The sequence below is a fragment of the Amblyomma americanum genome, chromosome 2 (genome assembly GCF_052857255.1).
Source record: "Amblyomma americanum isolate KBUSLIRL-KWMA chromosome 2, ASM5285725v1, whole genome shotgun sequence".
Taxonomy (NCBI): Eukaryota; Metazoa; Arthropoda; class Arachnida; order Ixodida; family Ixodidae; genus Amblyomma; species Amblyomma americanum.
Genome location: NC_135498.1, coordinates 58,760,035 through 58,780,463, shown reverse-complemented (window position 1 = coordinate 58,780,463; position 20,429 = coordinate 58,760,035).

The window sequence follows — 20,429 nt, the reverse complement described above, 5'->3', positions numbered from 1 at the left end:
CCTCTAGTTAAACGGCATACAAGTAGCGTGTGGCGGAGGCTTTATACGAACGGATGGCGATGCTATCCTGTCATAATATATTCGTCTCTCAAAGGCGCGCTAGCTCGTGCAAACGGCTATACTATTCAGTGTGTAAGTGCTTACTCATATCAGTTTCAACTATTTTTTTTTTGCTGCAGGAAAGCTTAGCGATTATTTCTGAGTTACTATACCTTGAAAACCCCGCAGGCTAACGTTAAAGGTATCCCACTGACGGCAGTCCATTAATTTTTGTATAACGATGCCCTAGTTGCACACTGTAACACGGTTGTAGATTTCGCTTGGAACACAAGCTCTACTCGAGTTTGAACACGGCAGGTACTGTCACCCCTGAATAATATTTACGCTGCCCGTCCAGATGAATCGGTTTGGTTAAACTGAGCGCGTTCCACCACCGGACGAAGCATTTGAAATGGTGGCGTATTCACCGAAAAAAGCAGCATCGGGGATCAGGCTTCTCTGCAGCGCACAGCGACGGGCAGAGGCCCCATTACTGACGTCACATAGGACGGTACTACGTTTCCAGCGAACAGACTGTTGTTTCAAGTAAGAAAAGTAATGCCGTCCAAGGAGAGGGAACGTACGACGCAGAGCAACAACCGAAATAGTGGAACCAGCAAAACAGTCGCGGGACAAGAACAGGAGGCACACACACAACACCGCTGGACTTCCAACTCATTTATTGCGAGGCATTGAGCCACATTTATAGATACTTTTCACCCACCTTGTTACCTTTGCATCACTAAGCCCCAGACGAAGTTCCCCACAAGCGCAGTGGGGGTGGTTTATTCCATTGCATTGTCCAGCGGGAAAATATATATTGGCCAAACTAGAGCTTTCCACTGTTCCCCTCGGTTTCACCTGGTCATTATCATAGGTCGGGGGAAATCAAGGCGAAAGTGCGAGCTGCTGGAAGCGTTTTTAATCAGGAAGAATAAGCAGACATACGTAAGCGACCCTTCAGTCTTAATCACCGAAAAGGAGTTCCAGTTCTTATCTTCGTAAAGCTTCCCACACCTTGCCCAAAGTGTGCACTTGCGCAGGAAGTATGTATAAATGAGTCTGAATTCCTCGCAATAAATCAGCTGTAAGTCCAGCGGTGTTGTGTGTGTGCCTCTTTGGCTTTGTCCTTCGTCTCTTTCGCTGGTTCTGTCACTGCGCATTATGAACAAACTAGCCTAGAAATTTACTCAGAGCAACATGCCGGTGCAGGCAGCGGACATGTGAAGTTTCTGCGATAACGACGTCACCACAATTTTCCCCGCATTCTTCAACGCAGTGAGGAGAGGCCTGAGGACACTGGAAATATTACCCGGCCAATACGGGACCATTTTAAATGCTAGTGTCAAAACACTTTACATGCCTCATATAGAAGCTTCATACATTGGAATTCTTGAATAACAGAGAATTTTTTTAAAAAGAAAACAATTTGAGCTCCCCTTTAAACAAGTAGTATGCTAGTGCAGCTCTTGAACGGCCTGCACATGTTTTGCTTGTTGTTACGCTTTCGTAATGGCCAGCGTATTAAGGACCCTTTTCTTCTGCTTGTGCTTTGGTTTTGTTTTGTTAGCTGTAGAGTAGTTGTGCAACTTGTGTCAGTGAACATTACGGGCTCAATTGTTGTAGTACGTGCGACAATTGTGCGTCTTTGAAGTGCTGACTTTTGTGCCGTGGTTTTGCGAAGGATGAAGTCTTCTGGTTCTGTGAAGTTGATTCATTGCCACTTTCTGAAACCCCCGGACGTGACGTCCGCTCAGGGGCATTTTACGAAACATTTAAATCTTATTTTTCTGCTGTCTTACTAACAATTTTTTAATGCGAAAGCATTTTATATACAGTTCAGAGGCGGAACATCAGACGTTGTCATTGTACACGCCAGGAGGTCCGAAAAGCAGCTGATCTCATGACGTCACCCAAAGTGCTTACATAATCAGGAAAGAAAGAAAATAGAATTTCTGAAAGAAAATTGCTCCCTAAGTCGCTTTCTAAGAGAGGACGGCCCGAACATACCACCTTCGTTGGCAACTTCATTAGAGCACTGCGCCATCACCGCAGCACAGTAACCCGCGCGCTACATTGCTGTTGCTGTTGCTGAGAGGAAGAAAGAAAAGGAAAGTGCACGGGACGGCCTACTGGCACAAGCCGAGCCACGCTCGCTGCTGCGTGCTGAAAGTAGGAGAGTTGGACAGGAGAGCAAAGACATAAAGGAAGGGCGCGCGCTACTATGCCGCGATCCCGGAGGCAGTGCAATACCGGGCCGACCCGGGCCAGAGTGCTGCACTACACTGGACGCGCTACATTTGCATTGGTTTCGGTATATATATCGTCGTCTTCATCAATTTCCATTCAGGCGGCGGGAACAGATACTGCATTATAGAAGTACGCCATCGCCGCAGACGACACTCCGCGTGCATGCTTTCGCATTCACAGCACGTAACTTGTATTAAGTGCCCTCAGTAAATTTTTAGATCAGTACTGAAGTTCAATTTTTGCCGCAGTCATTTACCAAAACTTTTTTCTTAACACCAACAACTGATGATCAGGATAAACTACGCTTTGTAGATCGCTACAGACCTATCACGCTTTCTGATGTTCGTTATAAAGCTTCTGCTGTAGTGCTCTCAAATCGACTACATCTTGTAATGTATACTATAATTGGATCCCATCAATGAAGTGCCTTGATGAAACGGTAAATACAGTCTAATCTATATTAGGCGCGCATAGTGTTGCAGTATTGCAGTAACAGTCATGAGCAATGAGAGCTGCTTCAGATTGACCTGGCTAAATCGCTCAATCCAGTGTCTCATTCATTCCTTTTTTCTCTTCTAAATCATGTTAACATTTGTTCAGTTCTTTCTAATGGGATACGCCTTCGTTACAAAAACTGTTCCACGCGCTCGGTTGCAAACGACTGTCTCTCACAACCAGTCCGCATTCAGACCTCCGTGAAACAGTGGCCTACTGTCCGCGCTCCGCTTCCCACTATAGATGGATCCACTTTGCATAAGTGTTGCAAACAGTATAGCCTCCGCGGTTTTCCTATTATTGCTCACAAACTGAATGTGCTTACGTAGAAATCTTGTTTTTCAGTGCTGATATGTCAAGCTTTGGATTATAGGTTTCTGGGGCTTTACCGTCCAAAAGCGACTCAGGCTATGAGGAACGGGCCCCTCGAATGTTGCTTCCATAGAAATGCGACAGCCATAGCCGGGATCGAACCCGCGTCGTTTGCGTGAGCAGCCGAGCGCCATAATAATAATATTAATTGTTTTTTTCTTAGGGGAAAGGAAATGGCGCAGTATCTGTCTCATATATCGTTGGACACCTGAACCGCGCCGTAAGGGAAAGGATAAAGGAGGGAGTGAAAGAAGAAAGGAAGAAGAGGTACCGTAGTGGAGGGCACCGGAAGAATTTCGACCACCTGGGTATCTTTAACGTGCACTGACATAGCACAGCACACGGGCGCCTTAGCGTTTTTCCTCCATAAAAACGCAGCCGCCGCGGTCGGGTTCGAACCCGGGTACTCCGGATCAGTAGTCGAGCGCCCTAACCACTGAGCCACCGCGGCGGGAGCGCCATAACCTCAGAGCCACAGCGGCTTCCAAAGCATCGATGAGGTTATTCGTTTAACGGAAGATCTCGGTACATTGTCCGGAGCTCGGATTAACTGCTCTGAGTTGTGGTCTCTGGTTTTGTATAGGGGGAACGACACCTGCTGAACATGCTGGAATAAACTCCTACACCACACAAGTACCTTGGGTTCTCTTTGAGTGCCTGTAAGCATAGTGCACATTATTGGAAAGGCCGCGTGCCAACTCTTCAGCGCTATGCTCAAACTTTTGTTCCCCATGCATTTTTCTCCATTTTTGGCAGGGCGACTGCATGTAATCTCTTTCTCGCGAATAAGATTTATTATGTAGTACAAATTGTTCACTGCACAAAACTATACATGAATGTTTCCACTAATTTTTCGCTACTTTTCTCTAGGATTCTTATTTTAAATCAGTAAGGCGTATAATAAGCTTTTCCTACTTTTAAGCGCTTCAGCCTTCGTTTAGTCGGCCTGTATGTACGACAGATAGATTCAAGTTTTTTTTCCGGGTCACTACTCACCCAATAGTCCGTGTATTGTTGCAAGTCATTTTGGTTCATGTTTTAAAGAGCCTCATTATGTCTCCTAGTGTTTCTGGTCGTTTGTGTTTGTGGGCATTACTTCGTGAGGTATATTTGACTATGCGTTTCCTACTTAATTTGTTGTTCTCCTCAGTTCCTGCTTTCAGTGTCGAGGAAAGGGTAACACAATTATTTAATTTGTTTGCTGTTCCTCCCATCCTTGTGGCTGTCTGAGTGTTTTGGTTTACCAGGGAATTACGTACCGAAGAGAGTACGTAAAATGCCCCTCTCGCCACGTAAAAAAAATTTTTCTTTCAGGTACACATTGAGATATTTCTCGTTAAAACATGGTTAGAAAAAGGGTGATTTTGTGTCTAAGGTATTTTGTCGCCTTTCTGATGCTCCCGAAACGATTGAGCATTGTTTAAATAATTTTTAAAGATGCAATTTTCTTGAGACATATCATATGTTAAAAAAAAAACGAATGCATTGCGCACCGCAATTGTACGATATGTGACTGCACTGTCATCTGTTGATGAATCCTTCGACATGTTTTTTTTTAAATGCACGCTATGGAGAACACGCATGATCGACCGACATTGCGAATCAGTTATTTCTGCGAGAGACTTCATTAGAATGATTGCACCCCTAAAAGAAAGATGCCCAGGTAGAGTTCAAGCAGGAATGACACTCACTCTTAGTGCAGTGGCCTCCATTGCCTTTTTTCTAGTATTTTTTTTTTGCTTAGGTGAATCATATCTCGATGTACCATGTGCTCCGCATTGCCTGTTTTCTCGTTCATGGATGCTTATGTGTGTTGTGCAATGCATCATGTTGATTTGTCACTGTTTTTCTTATGTTTCTGCATTATCTATGTGCCTAAAACATTGCATCATCATTATAATAAATACCAGGTTGAAAAAAAGCAATGGTATAGCGTCGTTCTCGAGCAGTGGCCCGTGAAACTGACCTGTTCACGCCGGAACACGTTCCAAACCCAATCGCGAAAGTATTTATTACATTTCTGCAGAAATCATAGAAGCTTCAGACGCACCTCGGCTTTTTCGGGACTTTAAGTGAAACAGTGTGAATGCACTAACTATTTGTAACTAGCTTTCGGAGCCCATACAGTATTGTACTAAATGTATACTCGACGAAGTGACTCAAAAGGTCAGATAATATAAAATACCGGGTGCAAGACTTCGGCCTGCAAGGAAAGCAGACTAGGGAGCCCCAGTGAACAGGAGCGCAGTTTATTGGTGTAGAAGAGTTCCTTAGCTTGTAGCACGCCAGCAAGAACCCCATCCATGCCGATGTCCCTCGTTGTAACCGTCCGGGATGCAAGAGCATCCCTTTGGGCAGGGATAGCCATAGTCGCTTCCATCCGATCCGATGTAGCACTGTTAATGAAAAAAAAGTAACAGGGTGAACCATTTTCTTTTTCTATAGAAGACATATTCTCAGGTTTATTTCCTGTTATGGGCCACACCAATCTGATACACAGTGTGGAATGCAGGGCCTTGTTCATACCTTCTAAGCTGCAGGCTTGTGGCCACCGCAACAGACAGGCTGCTTTGCTTAAGGATAACTTTTTATGATAACGAACACTATAAAGTAGCAGCGTAAACTTACCCTTCCTTCCCTTTAAAATGCAGTGTATGCTAACTACAAATACTGTCTGAAAGAAGATAGCCAATAGGGTCTGGCACCGCCCTATTCTGAAATTTTCGACGATTTGGTTCCAGCAGGACCTTATTTTGCGATGCTCACAATGCCCATGCAGTATCGGGAGAACTTCGTAACGATGTAATTTTTACGAATTGCCACAGGCTTATTCTTTATTACTAGCACGTAAACTGGCCCTTAGTGTAGTAACACAAATCAAACCAGAAATGAATAATTGAATTTTAGAGAACAGCAGCCATGAATCCCGCAACACCATTTAAATATAAATCTTTCCCATAGATTCAGCAGTTGTAACAGTGGCGAACGCTCATTTCAAAAAAACAGGCTAACCAACGAAACTGCGATAATCAAATGCGCGATCCTTGAGCAATTCGTTTGATAGGTGCGGTATTCAGCGTGAATGTTCGCATTCGCCAGAATTACTGGTTAGTATATAGCGACAAACAGCGACACTCTTCATTCCGCAAAGTTGTAGTTTAACATTGTATTTACAACACAAAAGATATCTGATGTCTCTTTTTTATGTGGCGTACCAATGTAATATTTCTTTTTCCTTGGATTCTCGCCTCTCATTTTTTTTCGTAGATCTGCTTTCAAGACACTTAGGACGAATTTATTGATTATTAATGGTGCTTTGATTGAATCTTTTATTACGGTGCGTCTAATAAAATTTCGGGGAATCTACACCTCTCGACGACCTGTACGAAAGGAAAAGATGGAGACATAATATTGTCACCGTCTTTAAAGCGGATAGTGCGATAACCTTAAACCATCGAATATTAGGGGAGGTGGAATAGGAGGGCGAAAGCGTTTCTGATACCGCCGCTATTCCTATTGCAGTCGTTTCATTGCAGCTCCTCTCCAATTCAAATGAACTAGGAGGATAATAAAGGACTTTGGTTTCATTTGGTTTGATTTATTTTGTTTCAGTTCTGCAGCTTTAATTTGCACGAACGACCCCGACCAAGCAATGACGTCCGAAAAGGAATATGCTAACGCCGCCGGGACCCACCGCGGTGGCTCAGTGGTTAGGGCACTCAGCTACTGATCCTTAGTTTCGGAGTTTCGGACCCGACCGCAGCGACTGCGTTTCGATGGAGGCAAAACGCTAAGGTGCCCGTGTGCTGTGCGATGTCAGTGCACGTTAGACCCCAAGGTGGTCGAAATTATTCCGGAGCCCTTCCCTACGGCACCTTTCTCTTCCTTTCTTCTTTAGCTGCCTATTTTATGTGAGTATATGTCAGATACCGCGCCATTTCCTTTCCCAAAAAAACATTTTTTTTAAATTTTTGTACGCCGTTGGGAAGGGGAATGCAGGGTATGGCGGTGCGAGTGTGTTGGGCGGACAACCGCTGTTTCAGGAAAACAAACAATTATCGGTTTTTAATGTAGCATATCCTGGTATACAGTTAACTTGAGAGCCCCATGGTTGCTACAAAGCTTCTGCTGTCTCCAGTCGCGCTAAGTGTGCGTGACGTTCTCAGCACTTCTGCGCAAAGAAAACCGAAAAACTCACCCTTCCTGGACACCTCACATTATTATCTCGCCCATACGGATGGCCGCCAGAGCTGGTAGAGCAAAGCACAGTCCTGCAAAAACGTGTCATTGCAACTAACAACATTAATACTAACAATTTTTCGGTGTGCCAAGATGGAAGAGTATAATGGCACATTGAGTTGATTCAAAATCTGCATCACAAGACAGGACGCTTAGTTTCGATATGAATTGTCGCATAAAACTTACGTCGCCAAGAGGCTGGTTGCAAAAAGTGCGATCCACAGGAGTTTCGCCGAAGTCATCGTCGAATTCTTTCAGGAGGCCCTGCCGAATAATCTGCTGTTCACAAGAACTTCTAGCCTGTATTTATACAGCAGCAGACACGTCATCCCAGAAAGATGGCTTTGATTGTTTAAAATATAATCGCACGTTTGAAGCAGGACTCGACTGAAAAAAAAGTCAATCATTTGTTTTCCAGCGCAGGTGTTCATAACCTTTTTTTCTGGCTTGAGCGACGACGACAGTATGGTGTAACCAGATGACGTGGAGATCAGATGGACAAAGACGCTCCTGCCTGGCGCAGAACAATGTGCTCAGTTTTTGAGAACACAAAGATGAGAACACTCCCAGTTCCACACTCCTGTGCTTTTCTCTGCACGCAACATAACCGTTCTGCGAGATGCAAAAAAAGATGCATATTGTTAAAAGTGACTCCACTTTTGACAAGATGCATTTGTTTTGCATATGGCGCCCGATCATGCCGCCTGTAGACAAAATCATAAAAGTGCTGAACTGAAGATTTCTTGCACTTTAAAGGGCGAAACCCACTAGGGACATCTCCTCGAGCACCTCTTGGTAAATATAGCCAACAAATGCTGTTCACCGCCGCCACCTGTCAAAAGTGCTCGTCGCCGAGAGCATCTGCAAATTCACTTTTTTTTTTAGGACATGACACCGTGCAGTGTCTCTTTAATACCTCCGTGGACACCAAAACCCGCGCCATGAGGGAAAGAATGTGAGAGTGAAAAAAAGATAAAAATTGAACATTGGTTTTTGGGGAAAGGAAATGGCGCAGTATCTGTCCCACATCTCGGCTCACACCTGAACCGCGCCGGACAGAAAGGGATAAAGGAGGGAGCGAATCAAGAAAGGAAGAAAGAGGTGTCGTAGTAGAGGGCTCCGGAACAATTTCGACCACCTAGGAATATTTAACGTGCACTGACACCGCACAGCACACGGGCGGCCTTGCGTTTCACCTCCATGAAAAGGCCGCCGCCGAGTTCGGGGTTGGAACCCGGGTACTCCGGATAATTAGCCGAGCGCCCTATCCACTGAGCCACCGCGGGGGGGGGGGGGGGGGGGTGAAAAAAAGAGAAATAGAAATGCCGTTGTGGAATGCTCCGGAATCATTGCCATCAGCTGGGAGTCCATAACATACAACGACTTCGCACAGAACGTATGTGCTTTAGCAGTCTGCTTTCATCAAATAAATGCACTGCAGGAAATGCGTAGGCCATTCTTCAATGACTCCCTCCCGAAGACGCTTATGGCAATGCGCACTTGGGCACCTCGGAACGTTTAGCTGCAAGTCTTGGCCGAACCCACCACACATATACATTCTTGTGTTTTTTTGGGAATCTTCCAAAGCGAGGTAGGTATAATAAGGGAGTAATGGCTCGTTACCATCCACCCAAGCGTGATTCGCGGTGCTCTGTTCTAACATCATAGCGCCCTGGAAAGAGCCATGATCGCATGGTGTTTTGTCATAGCACCCGGGCCTATATATTCTGTTGTGCAATTAAGTACACGTTCTTGGTCCGTGCACAATGTCATCCTTCAGTCATATCACTAAGTATCACCATACGGCTAAAATGGAAAGGTGCAACGCTCTAACTGGAACCTTGCAGTTAAATAATTTATGTCCTGTTTCGGATTTTTCTTCAAATGCGAAAGGAGGGAGGGTTTGTTGACTTGAAAGCCAGAGAGGTTGGCCTGAAGGATATCTGGTCAGCTACTCTTCACTGGGGTTTAAATGCGAAGTTTCTGCGAGAGGAACATATTTTTACCCCTCTAACCGAATGGCCGCGATGTGATTGACGCTAACGAGCGATTACTCCTTTATTACGAATCTTATCCGCCTTGGGAGACAAACCTAAGGGAAGTAGATTAGCTCCCTTTTCCTATCGGATGATTCAGTTTGCCCTCGGTCTCAAACTGTTAGCCGTCCCGTCCCGGTTAGCTTACTTGAGGTTGCAGTTTCCTTAGCAATAGCCTCTCTCTGTGGCCAAATTTTTTATTTCCTGCCCGCCAGTGGATATACAGCTGCGGTGAGGTTTCACAGCTACACAATATCTCAGGAATTTGCAGTCTCGGCTCTTCCTTCATCTCTCGAATATCAGCATCTTCTCCATCCTTGGAGAAGCAAAGACTGGCGCTCGCGCAGACTAGATGTCTCTTTCACATGTTTGCGTTTCAGGCTTGCCCTTCTAAATTTCTACCTACACAGATCTGGCCTGGCGGTTTCCCTATTGTGCCCTTTTTGTGCCGAACCTGAGACAGTAGATCACTTCCTCTTGTTCTGCCACTGATTCTCTCATTTGAGTAGGCGTCTCTTGCAAATTTCGTTTCACAAGCTGGGTTTGCTTGTGTCCTCTGTGGTTGTTGTTTCCATTGCCGCTTCTTTGCTTGGACAAAGCGACAGAAGTGCGCGCTCTGCTGTGTTAAATTTCCTTCAAGAAACGCAGCGACTCCCAATCAAATTTTTTCCCGTTGTCAGTCAGCCCAAAATTGAAACATTACAGGCATTGCATACTATTATGCGCATTAAGCCATGGTCCCGTTTTCGATCTCCAAGTTAACAGGAGCCTTGTCTTTGCGACTTCCAATCTATCATCCTATATACAATTACTACTCCTTTTCGCGTCAAAACGTTCCTGCTTCTAGCAATTAACCACCAGTGTCTTGACCACTCCCCCGTAATGGGCATGTACCAGCACCGACCGACCGACCGACCGACCAACCGACCGACCGACCGACCAAGTGAACAGCACGGCTGTTTCGTAGACGCAGCGCGATACCTGAGAGCAGCGCTATTATACCACTTGTCATCTTTCTACATAAATCCTCAATGCGACACCTTTCCCCATGGAGTAAATGGATTTATGCCACACGGGGATGTTAATTCTGCCCAACACAGAAGCTGAGAAAATGGGCAAATCGTCTGTCATATTGCGCAGAGAAAATTTATTCTTAAGTTTATGGACTGCTGCATGCCTTGCTGAATATGCTAGCGTAGACAAAAAAACCGATTACGTAAGGTAACTTTATTTGGCTTAATAAAACTTGTAGCTGGGCTAGGTGGTGACACATAGACATACTGCTCAGGTAACATTATATATTGGTCCATTTAAAAAAGAAACAATAATATCATGAAGACGAGCATGAAGAATACTCGTAGAGCATTGATTGCAAGAACTTGGCTGCGTTTGACTAGAGCATTCGTTCGCATGCTTGTTAGCCACAAATGTAAGTGATATAAATTCGTTAATACTAAAGGTAAAAAACCACCGTTTACAGATCTCTGATGTATTTTGGTTACTTTCTTGGAGTTTTCGCTTAAGCGCTATAGAACATAAATTTATCACCGGGATTCCTTGAGTTATGCTCTATAGTATGATGGAAACTTGGTCGAGTTGGTACAGGTGTATACTGGGTGGGCCAGCGCAACCGGGCCAAAAGTAGAAGGAACAAGCAAACACTAAGCGTTCATCTGTGTTGTTTCCATGTTGTTTTTGTGTTTCGTATGGCTGCGCGATTCCACACAATCTGTATAAAGCTGTAGGTAGCTTCCTGTCTCGCACTGGTGTAACAGAGGCAAACTGTGCTCGCAAGTAGAGGTTATTCGAGCTATGCGCACACTTTTAAGTGCCCTGGAACCAAAAGCCTGTCTGAAGGAAAGAAACACGTGAAGAAACAAAGAAGAAATTGTGCTATACATACACGCCTTTTTTTCCCTTTTTGCGCGTCGGTTGTTTATTGACTGCTGTTAACTATTTTTTTCATGATATGTCTTTTCGCGGTCTTCATAGCACTTCGGGTTCTTCAAAGCGGTATTCATAGGATTTGATACCTAGCGCAACAGACAGGAATTTTGTTTCATATTTAAGGCATTCCATCGTTTCCATGCACTGCCTATTTTTCCGCGTGCAGTCACGTAAAAATTTAAACTTATTAATTTTGCGTTTGACATCCAAGGTCAGTGTAGTGCTTATCTTCGACTTCTCCGCTACAAGCTCTAACCCGTCACTGGAGAAAAAAGCACCTGCGTCTGCCACGTCCGCAAACACTTTCATGCACTTGTTAGCAGTTTTCGCTGAAGAAAAGGCAAAAGAGGGTGTGATATGCACCATTCAGAATACATACTATGTCCTTTCATACGTTGGCAATGGCGACTAAAAATAGAATTCATATGGCCAATGCTTTCACGTCGCAAGCCTTTGCCCTGAAGACCCTCATATCAAATATCGTGAGATCGACTTTACAAATTTTCGTCCTCACTTCCAGCCAATTCTACCAGATTTAATTTGAAAGCGAATAGAATGAGCACATAGAGTGAAGGAAGAAAGAAAGCGCAAAAAAAATTCACGCATTATGCTATCTTACCCAGGCAAACGCTTACAAGGTATTTTTACTGTAAACAAAGCGAGTTCACCTCATTAGAACAAAGCGCGGGGAATAAAGCGCGGCAAGCTGTTTTTTTGACAGTTAGAGTGAGTGAAGAGATCTAAACGCATTGCTGTACTTTAGCGAATGATATTCATTGACAAAAGGTCAATTGAAAGCAAAACCAGTTGTATAAAGGAAAAACAGAGCACTCAGCGTGAACGGAGCACTCAGCAAATGATTGAAATTCACAGAGTGTATAGTTTGCTAGCATTTCTTCTTCAGAAAAACACCTCCATAATCTCATCAGTGACTTTGTCATGAGAGTACTGCGGCTGGTTTTCGTTCCTAATAAAGAGTGCTCTGGGAGAGTGTATCGGGCCAAGTAAAATGTGGTCCCAAGCAAACAAACACGAGCAGTTGAAACTGGTTAGAATGCAGTGAGCTTGTGCCTGAGATTAGCTGAATGTTTCTATCAGGGCAAATCTTTCTTTTTCTTTCCTTCTCTAGCCGCCGCGGTGGCTGAGTGGTTATGGCGCTCGGCTGCAGACAGGAAAGGCGCCGGTTGGATCCCGGCCGCGGCGGTCGAATTTTGATGGAGGCGAAATTATAGAGGCCCGTGTCCTGTGCGATGTCAGTGCAGATAAAAGAACCCCAGGCGGTCGAAATTTCTGGAGCCCTTCACTACGGCGTCTCTCATAGTCTGAGTCGCTTTGGGATGTTAAACCCCAATAAACCTAAACCATCTTTCCTTACCCCTTAAAGACTACATTGTTGCAAGTCTAGGTTCCATGGCTTTTGGTTCTGCAAATGTGTATGAATGGACGATATACATTTCCAGCTTAATTTCTGAACGTATCCACTACATCTGATATAACATTTCTAAGGAAACGTAAATAAAAATACTCCTTTCTTGTATGGGCGTGTGAGCGAAATTACAGGTACCAGTAAGTTCTCTCACTCTGCAAGCGCAATACTGGTGAGCAAGAGCCATTAAAATAAAAACCTATTTCAAAATTCCTTCCTTAATTAAACAAAATACCAATGAAATTATCTAAAAATCGATGTCCCTCACACAACACCAGTTACTCAGGCTCACGGGTTGCTGAGCGATGAAAAAAATTGACAACCAAGCATCAGCGGCCAGAAGAGTCTCGCAAATGCGCATCTGCTGCCGTCCAAGATGAGAGATTTCAGTAGTTTTCACAACACTCGTAGATATTTCATAGTGCTGTTTTCCTTTCGTATGCTAAAACAAAAGTGGCTCTAGAACGGCTTCGTTCGAAGAATTATTTTTTCGACACCATTTGTGGAACACCTTATTGTCACCGCTGTTCGTCTACTGCGAGTTCAAAAAATTTCTTTCTCCTAGGACAACAATGCGCACTTCCTGTCCCTTGTAAGAATAGTAACTTTAGTTGTAGAAAAGCTAGCCGCAAAAAAAAAGAAGTACACAAGTCGTTGACAGCGATGCTAGCATTACGCAATATTGACTTGTATTTGTACAGGTGCACGAAGGGGCGTCAAGTATATTACAGTGCGAAGGATTAATCATTGTGCTGAGCTGTGTTGTTTGGAGAATATGACCCAAAGGTGTCGTGCTTATGATTGTCGGTTGGCTCTGCTGAGCACCTTTTGGCGGCTTTTCCGGCCTTACATAACGTTTCGATTAAGGTCCATCGAAGTAGTTTACAGTGAGTCTGAGGTTACTAACCTTCGGACATACAGTGTTTCGAAATGCTACACTTTTCCACATTTCTAGCGCACATGAAAACGAAGTGATGACGACCGCTATCCTGTAGAAACTGCGATGAAAAGGGTCTAACTAGCGACGAACACGTAAACCCGGTTGAGCCTGAAATTGTCATTAAAATGCTGAAATCATAAAGTGGCAATTTTCTGGCACCTGTAGGCATAAAATGTTTCACGGAATGTTACTCTTGTCAGTTAAGCTTTTCTGGCGGGATATGCGTATGTTATTCTCTGTGAGCAGGACAATATGGGAATATAATGGCGTACGAGCATCGTAGTAAGATGCTGACTGCAAAAATATCCATTGCACTGAGATCAAGTTTCAAAATAAGCCAAACCGTCTTTACAACATTTTTTACCAGGTACAACAAAATGACCTAGAAAGCAAGGGTTCTTCTGAAAAAAATATCTTTAGTTATACTTTTTACTACTTTGAAGAGAACTGATGTAATTTTTGATTAATTGGACAATTGAGATTTATCGCGAGGCTGACAAATACGTTCACTTTGGGTGTTTATTTCATACGTGGATGTCGACGTTTCGATTTCCTCCTTTCGTGACCGTTATCACACATTGTCAAAACATTGCACTGGGGCATTGTGAGGTTCCGAATACTGTCGGCGACCTACAGCAGCTGATGTAGCAGCTGATGACCTACGGCGCTGTTTTTACACTGCTGGCGTAAAAAGTGCGCTTTCAGTCGCTTTGGGGCGATTAACCCGAGACCATATTCTAAACGACTGGAGTGCACCTTTCGCTTATTATCAGAATAGCCTAGGTCATGCGGCGTAGCGCAAACAGCGGCCGGATTCCACGTGTATACTAGACAGACGCGGAACATCACACCTAATTTAACCGGAAAATGGTTCCGAAGAATCCTACGGGCCCGCCTAAGAAAGCTTGCAGCTATGGCTGTTGAAATGGCACCTGTCTTTGGGAGCGACACGGGCAAGTTCATGTCAGGTTGGCAAAACTTAAATACAAGGGTTGGAGAGAGCTTCGAGATTTATCAGGTTCCGGAGAAGTTTAATAGCGTATATTAGAAGCAAAATGTATTGCGGTGCAAATTTAGCAAGGTACCACTAGACATTAAATCATGTGATTCCGCAACCGTAAATAAAGAATTATTTGTCAGGGAGAACAATAATATTTATCGCGTTAGAGTGGTGGAGTGGATGGTTTCCTGAGAACAGGATTCTGGCTACGGCTGCTCGACGAACGAAATCCTTCCTTAAAGTTCTCTAGACCTCTTCATCGTTATGGCCTTTCAGCGTAACCATGTATACCTAACATCTATGTCACGCTGGTAGAGACATAGATCCGCTCTAAACAAGAATGTGACGCGACGAATTTCCAGATCCAGGTGACTGGTCACAACTGCAGTAGTGTATTTTGCAGACCGTCGAGCGCATTTAGATTTGCCTACAGAATTACAGGTGCCTGTAATCATAAAACGGTCACTGCCCGATGAATCAGAGTTGAAGCTAAATGATGAGTACATGTGGATGGATCGACCTGTAAAGAAAGGAACATGGCATATAAAGCTAGATACTATTTTTCACATATACTGCGGAATTCCGGTCTGCGTTGCTTGTAGAACGCTCCGGAAAGATCGCGACACCTACACTGCGCTCTCAACACTTACTTGGTTCCTAAGTCATTTTAATGATGTCAACGCTATTTTCAGGCGCCCATTCGACTTTCTTCTGTATTCACGTTAGTATTTTCAGCATAGTATGATAACTGTCCACGTTCACCAGGAAACCGATGGATAGTCTTAAATAAAGAACTACTTAACTAATTTTCAGTAACGAACTTTTTCACTTGTAGAGTTCGGTGTCTTGATGCAATTAGTGATTTGTGCTGGTCGTTAGTAGTATAGTCATATCAGTTTTTATAATCTCGAAAACGCAATTACCCTTGGCAATGTGGCTTGACGAACTTGTCGTTTTTAACTTGTTATGTCCACTGGAAAGTTGACGTACCTGCATGCTTTTCATTACCTCATGTATTTTCCCTCAGTTCATGGAGTGTCATGCTTCAACACCCCGGAGCCAGTTTCAGAGCCCCTTTAACAATAGAGCACATAAAGCTTGCGCTGCACTTTCTGTTGCAATAAATGTACTGACGCAAGTGGAGCTGTACACAACTATGATACCTTCACACGTCTGTTTTGTCACCTCCAACAAGAGCGTGAGATATATCTCCCCTTTTTTAAACTCTTTGAAAAGTGTTTGTGTTGTAACAATAGCTAGCGAGGTTTCAAAATATTGAAGCGGGTAGACGACGACGACAATGACTGAACGAGTGGAAGGAGACAAAGACGACAACGATGTTCTGGCTGTGTTCTCGGTGCCGCTCGAAGCTGTTCCCTTCGCTTCTATAAATAACAGTCAAGTATATTCTTTCCCGCAACATATTTGGTTGAGGTGCGGGCATCGACTTTGATGCCTTTGTTTTGGCGCGTACCTCTGTGGTGACGCATCGCATTAAACACCGGTGATGCCGTTCCTGCTCCTCTTCAGAGGCGTCCGTACCGAGTATCCAACGCTGAACGCACCGTCATAAATTAAGAGGTGGACAAGATGCTCTCAAAAGACCTCATCGAGCCGTCGTCAAGCCGTTAGGCTTCACCTGTCGTCCTGGTTAAAAAAAGAAGGACGGCAGCTGGTGCTTCTTCGTTAATTACCGACACCTGAACCGTATCACAAAAAAAGACGTATATCCTCTCCCGAAGATCCATGACGCATTAGATTCCCTCCACTAAATAAATATCCTAAACCCAGTGCGGGGAGGCGCGAGGGGCGAGGACAAGGTCGGCGCGTCGCGCCCGTCGGAGGCTGGCCGGTGCGTTGGGGCCAATGGGTTGTGACTCCTTGAACGGCGCTGTTGCACGGTGCAGCAGGCGGCGTCGAGGAGGCTGCCCACGTTTGCAAGGGCGAGGTTATTTATTTATTTTTTGCCACAAAAAATGGATGGGCGCTCAAGGGCGCTCGCGTTTAATGTTGGCGGCTTGAAATTAAAGCCGACGCATGACGCTTCAACGGGCTCCGCGCATTTCCGGAGGTAGGGGTCCTCTGGATCGGGCTCTCTCGCCCACTTGCATGTACCTTCAGATGTGTACTGTGCATGAAATAAATTAGCCGAGAGCTACAACAGAACAGCTCCGCCCAACCGCCGAAGCTAGTGAATAGAGCCGCAAACAAACGAGTTGGAGGAGAGTGGAGTCTCTATCTCTGCAGGTTCCAAATCTCTTTTTCTTTATCTCCCTTGCATCTTGTGCCCCGTCCCTAATAAGCTTTTTCCATTAAGTAGTTTGAAGTTGACTGGCACAGCCGGTAACGTTTCGCCGGGCGAGTGTATGAAGACACAAGTGCTCTTTAAACTGCTGACTGCGTTGTACGATCACCGACCGCCAGGCCATCATAGTTTTTCATCGACCGTGGCGATCACTTTACCAGCCTTAACAGGCTCCTTCAAAGGTTCACTAGCACTTGAAGCGGCACTTGTAGTTCCTCTGCTGTTCGGCGCTTGTAAATCGAGGCGCGTAAAGAACAAAACCACGGAGCACGCAAAGCTTATAGACGCGAAGCACCATAACAAATAGGTACTGTGCAGGCCGCCTGGGACGCCGCCAAGCATCGGTTTTCTTTGCTTCCAACATTCAGATTGTCTTTTGTCTGACTTCCTTGTTTGATAAAATTGCACTATCGGTTTCAAAACAAAACTTGCTTCAATATTGAACCGCGCAATCTTCCTTTGTAAGCCTCAGAGATTCGTGGCGTCAAAATGTAGGAAGGAGAATTCCTCCAAGGTGACGTCTCTTGTCATATTAAGTCATTACTCTTGGACTTCTGAGATTGGCCTGTGGCGGCGATACCTGTAATTTGGTTCTTGTTATTTTCTACCTTACAATAGCTTTGTTTTCAGTAAGAGTGCCGTTTTTTGGTCAGGACGTGGTATTCTATCGATAGAAGCCAACTTCAATTTCTCCTCAGTGTCTCTTTAAGAACACAACCTTTATCTGGTGCCCTGCTCAACAAAACTCATTATCCTCCCTCGTTCATTTCCTGACCACGCCGCCCATCTTTTCCCATTTTGACCCGTCGTCTCCCACAGAGGTTAGCACCGACGCCTCCGGATATGGGATCGGCGCCGTGCTAGCCCAACGTCAACAAAGACAAGATCGAGTCATCGCTTATGCCAGCCGCCTATACTTTCCACCGTAGAGCAAAATTACTCCATTACTAAGCGCCAGTGTCTCGTCCTTGTCTGGACAGCAGCAAAATTATGACTCTAATTTCTTTGGCCGCTCATTCGCTGATGTCAGTTCAGGGGAGCACTTATGTCTCTGTACGTGCGATAATGCGGTAGCATATGCGCCTTCCAATGTGTTGTCTGGGATTCTTTGAATCGACCCAGGCTAAATTTGGAGGTCACCATCGCGAGTTGCGCTGTCGAATTGTGTTGCACATCGATTTTGGACCAAATCGGCCAAGATGAAATTGCAGGGGTGGGCGGGCCAAACTTGGGACTGGTCCCGGCGAAATTTGGAGGTTATCATCGTGTTCGCCGTAGTCGAATAAGGTTGGACATCGAAATTGGTGCAAACCGGCGGAAGTCAAATTGCGATGGCAGGTGGGCAAAATTGGAGAGTGGCTCAGGCAAATTCGGAGGTCACCATTGTGACCTCGGTAATGAAATCCGCTTGGACATCGGTTTTAGCCCGTATCGGCCAGGGTCAAATTTCTCTCCTTACAAGCCTTCTAATATACGAGTGACACATCCGGTCACAAAGCCGCGGACAGACTTTCGTTCCATGAGCCTAGAACGACTTCCACCTTAATAATTACAGCATTTTGTCCTAATTAACAAGTGAACAACGGTATTCTTCAGTCATTGCTGTAAAATCCTGCACTATTCGCAAAACCTAATTTATTCTGTATAAAAGGAACAGCACGCGGCCGTCACTTCAGCAGCGCCGGACCAAATATGGCGGCGGGTAGGCGGTTCTGGCGGTGGTTGCGGTACTTTTCCCGTCCCAGTGACTGTAGTTCTTTCTTGTGTGGCGCGCTCGGTTTTCTTCTCTCCGCGCGATGACACCATGGTCCGCGCGTTACATGTGCCGACAGCAGCGTCGCGGTGGCGCTCTGTAGCAGTGGCCATTCGCTTGCGGAGCGGTGTACGCGGTGGAGCGGTTTGCATGGATTTTGGTGCCGTTTTACTAAAGGCTGTGCTTGTTGTTTTGAGCTGCCAGAGTGCATTACAAGGAGTGGACGTTAGGTTCTCGCCTTCCACCTTGTGTATAGACACCGTGCAGGAACAAAGTTTGCATGAAATAGTTTTCTGTGCCGTGGTTTTGGGACCAGCAGCAGTAATCATTGTGAAAAGCATGTGGGGGCGCGAGCCTACGCCGTGGACGGTCGACGCGGCGTTGTACTGTCGGGGGCAGAACTGTCCAGGACGCGGCTCCAATGGCCGGAGAAGGAAAAACTGCATCGCAGCGCTATATAGTGATGATTATCCTGGTTCAAGATGAAAAATAAGCGCATGCGCATCCTAGCTTGCCTACAAGCGTGTACTGGCTGTGGTCTTGAAGCGAGTTGCTTTTTGCCCACGAATCTTCCGCGAGATGCCGCCATGAAGGCATCGGTTGAAAGCGTCTGCTGCGGTGGTAACAAGGCAGTTCTCACGGCTTTCGCCGAGCGGGAGCGGTATCCTCTTAATCAAGCGTGCATTGAACGGCAACTCTTTTTTTCGTTTCTTTTCTGACTGCGTCTCTTTTTGCAGTCTTTCCCCAGACAGTCGAACATAGACTGCGTGAAAAGAGAAATTGGTGCACCTCTCCCTGGGAAGTGCAATCTGAATTTCATAGCGCATCACATATCGGCATCTCGCGGAAGGTTCCTGGGCAAAAAGCAACTCACGCGAACGAGCCAGCAAGCACAGGCTTGCGCCCAAGCTAGGGCGCAAGCTTTATCTCGGACCAGACGAAACATCGCCAGATGGCGCAGCGATGCAGTCTGACTTGCTACGGCCGTCGGAGCCATGTCCTGGGCACTTCTGTCCGCGATAGCACATGGTGGCTGTGATGTGTTAGTCGTGCATGGCTGTGGCACACTTAAGGGTGCTGCAGGGTCCAGAAGCCGACTAGACGCAATTATAAGTAAGAGGTGCTTCTTACCGAACTGCAGATCGGCCTACGAGAGATGTCCGGACCAAGTGTCACTTTTTAAAGCTCCGTCAGAGCCTGCTCGCTTAGAACTTGGGCGCCAGGCAGTCCCCAGAGCAGATAGGATATTGCAATCGAGCGACCACGCCTGCGCGAAGCATAATCACAAGCATACGATATATAATCGTACTACACCGAGTTTACTGGCAAGACACTTCTAAATGCACCCAAGAAACCGGTGCTGTTTGGGAATGCTATGTCCAGTATTTTTCCCGGGTGTCGCAAATTTCTGACAAAAGAGCGAAGTTCAAGAAAGCCTTCTAGAAAAAGACAGTCTGCAGCGACGTGTCTCAAGCCAGCAAGCAAGCGTTCCGCACCAGCAGCTGCCGCACTTCCCTCGGCGACGGACTGTGAAAAAATAAAAAAGACGCTGATCCATCATGGAGCCCTCAAATGAAACCACGCACAGGTGGCTGGACTACATCATGGTGTCAGCTGATCAAGGAAC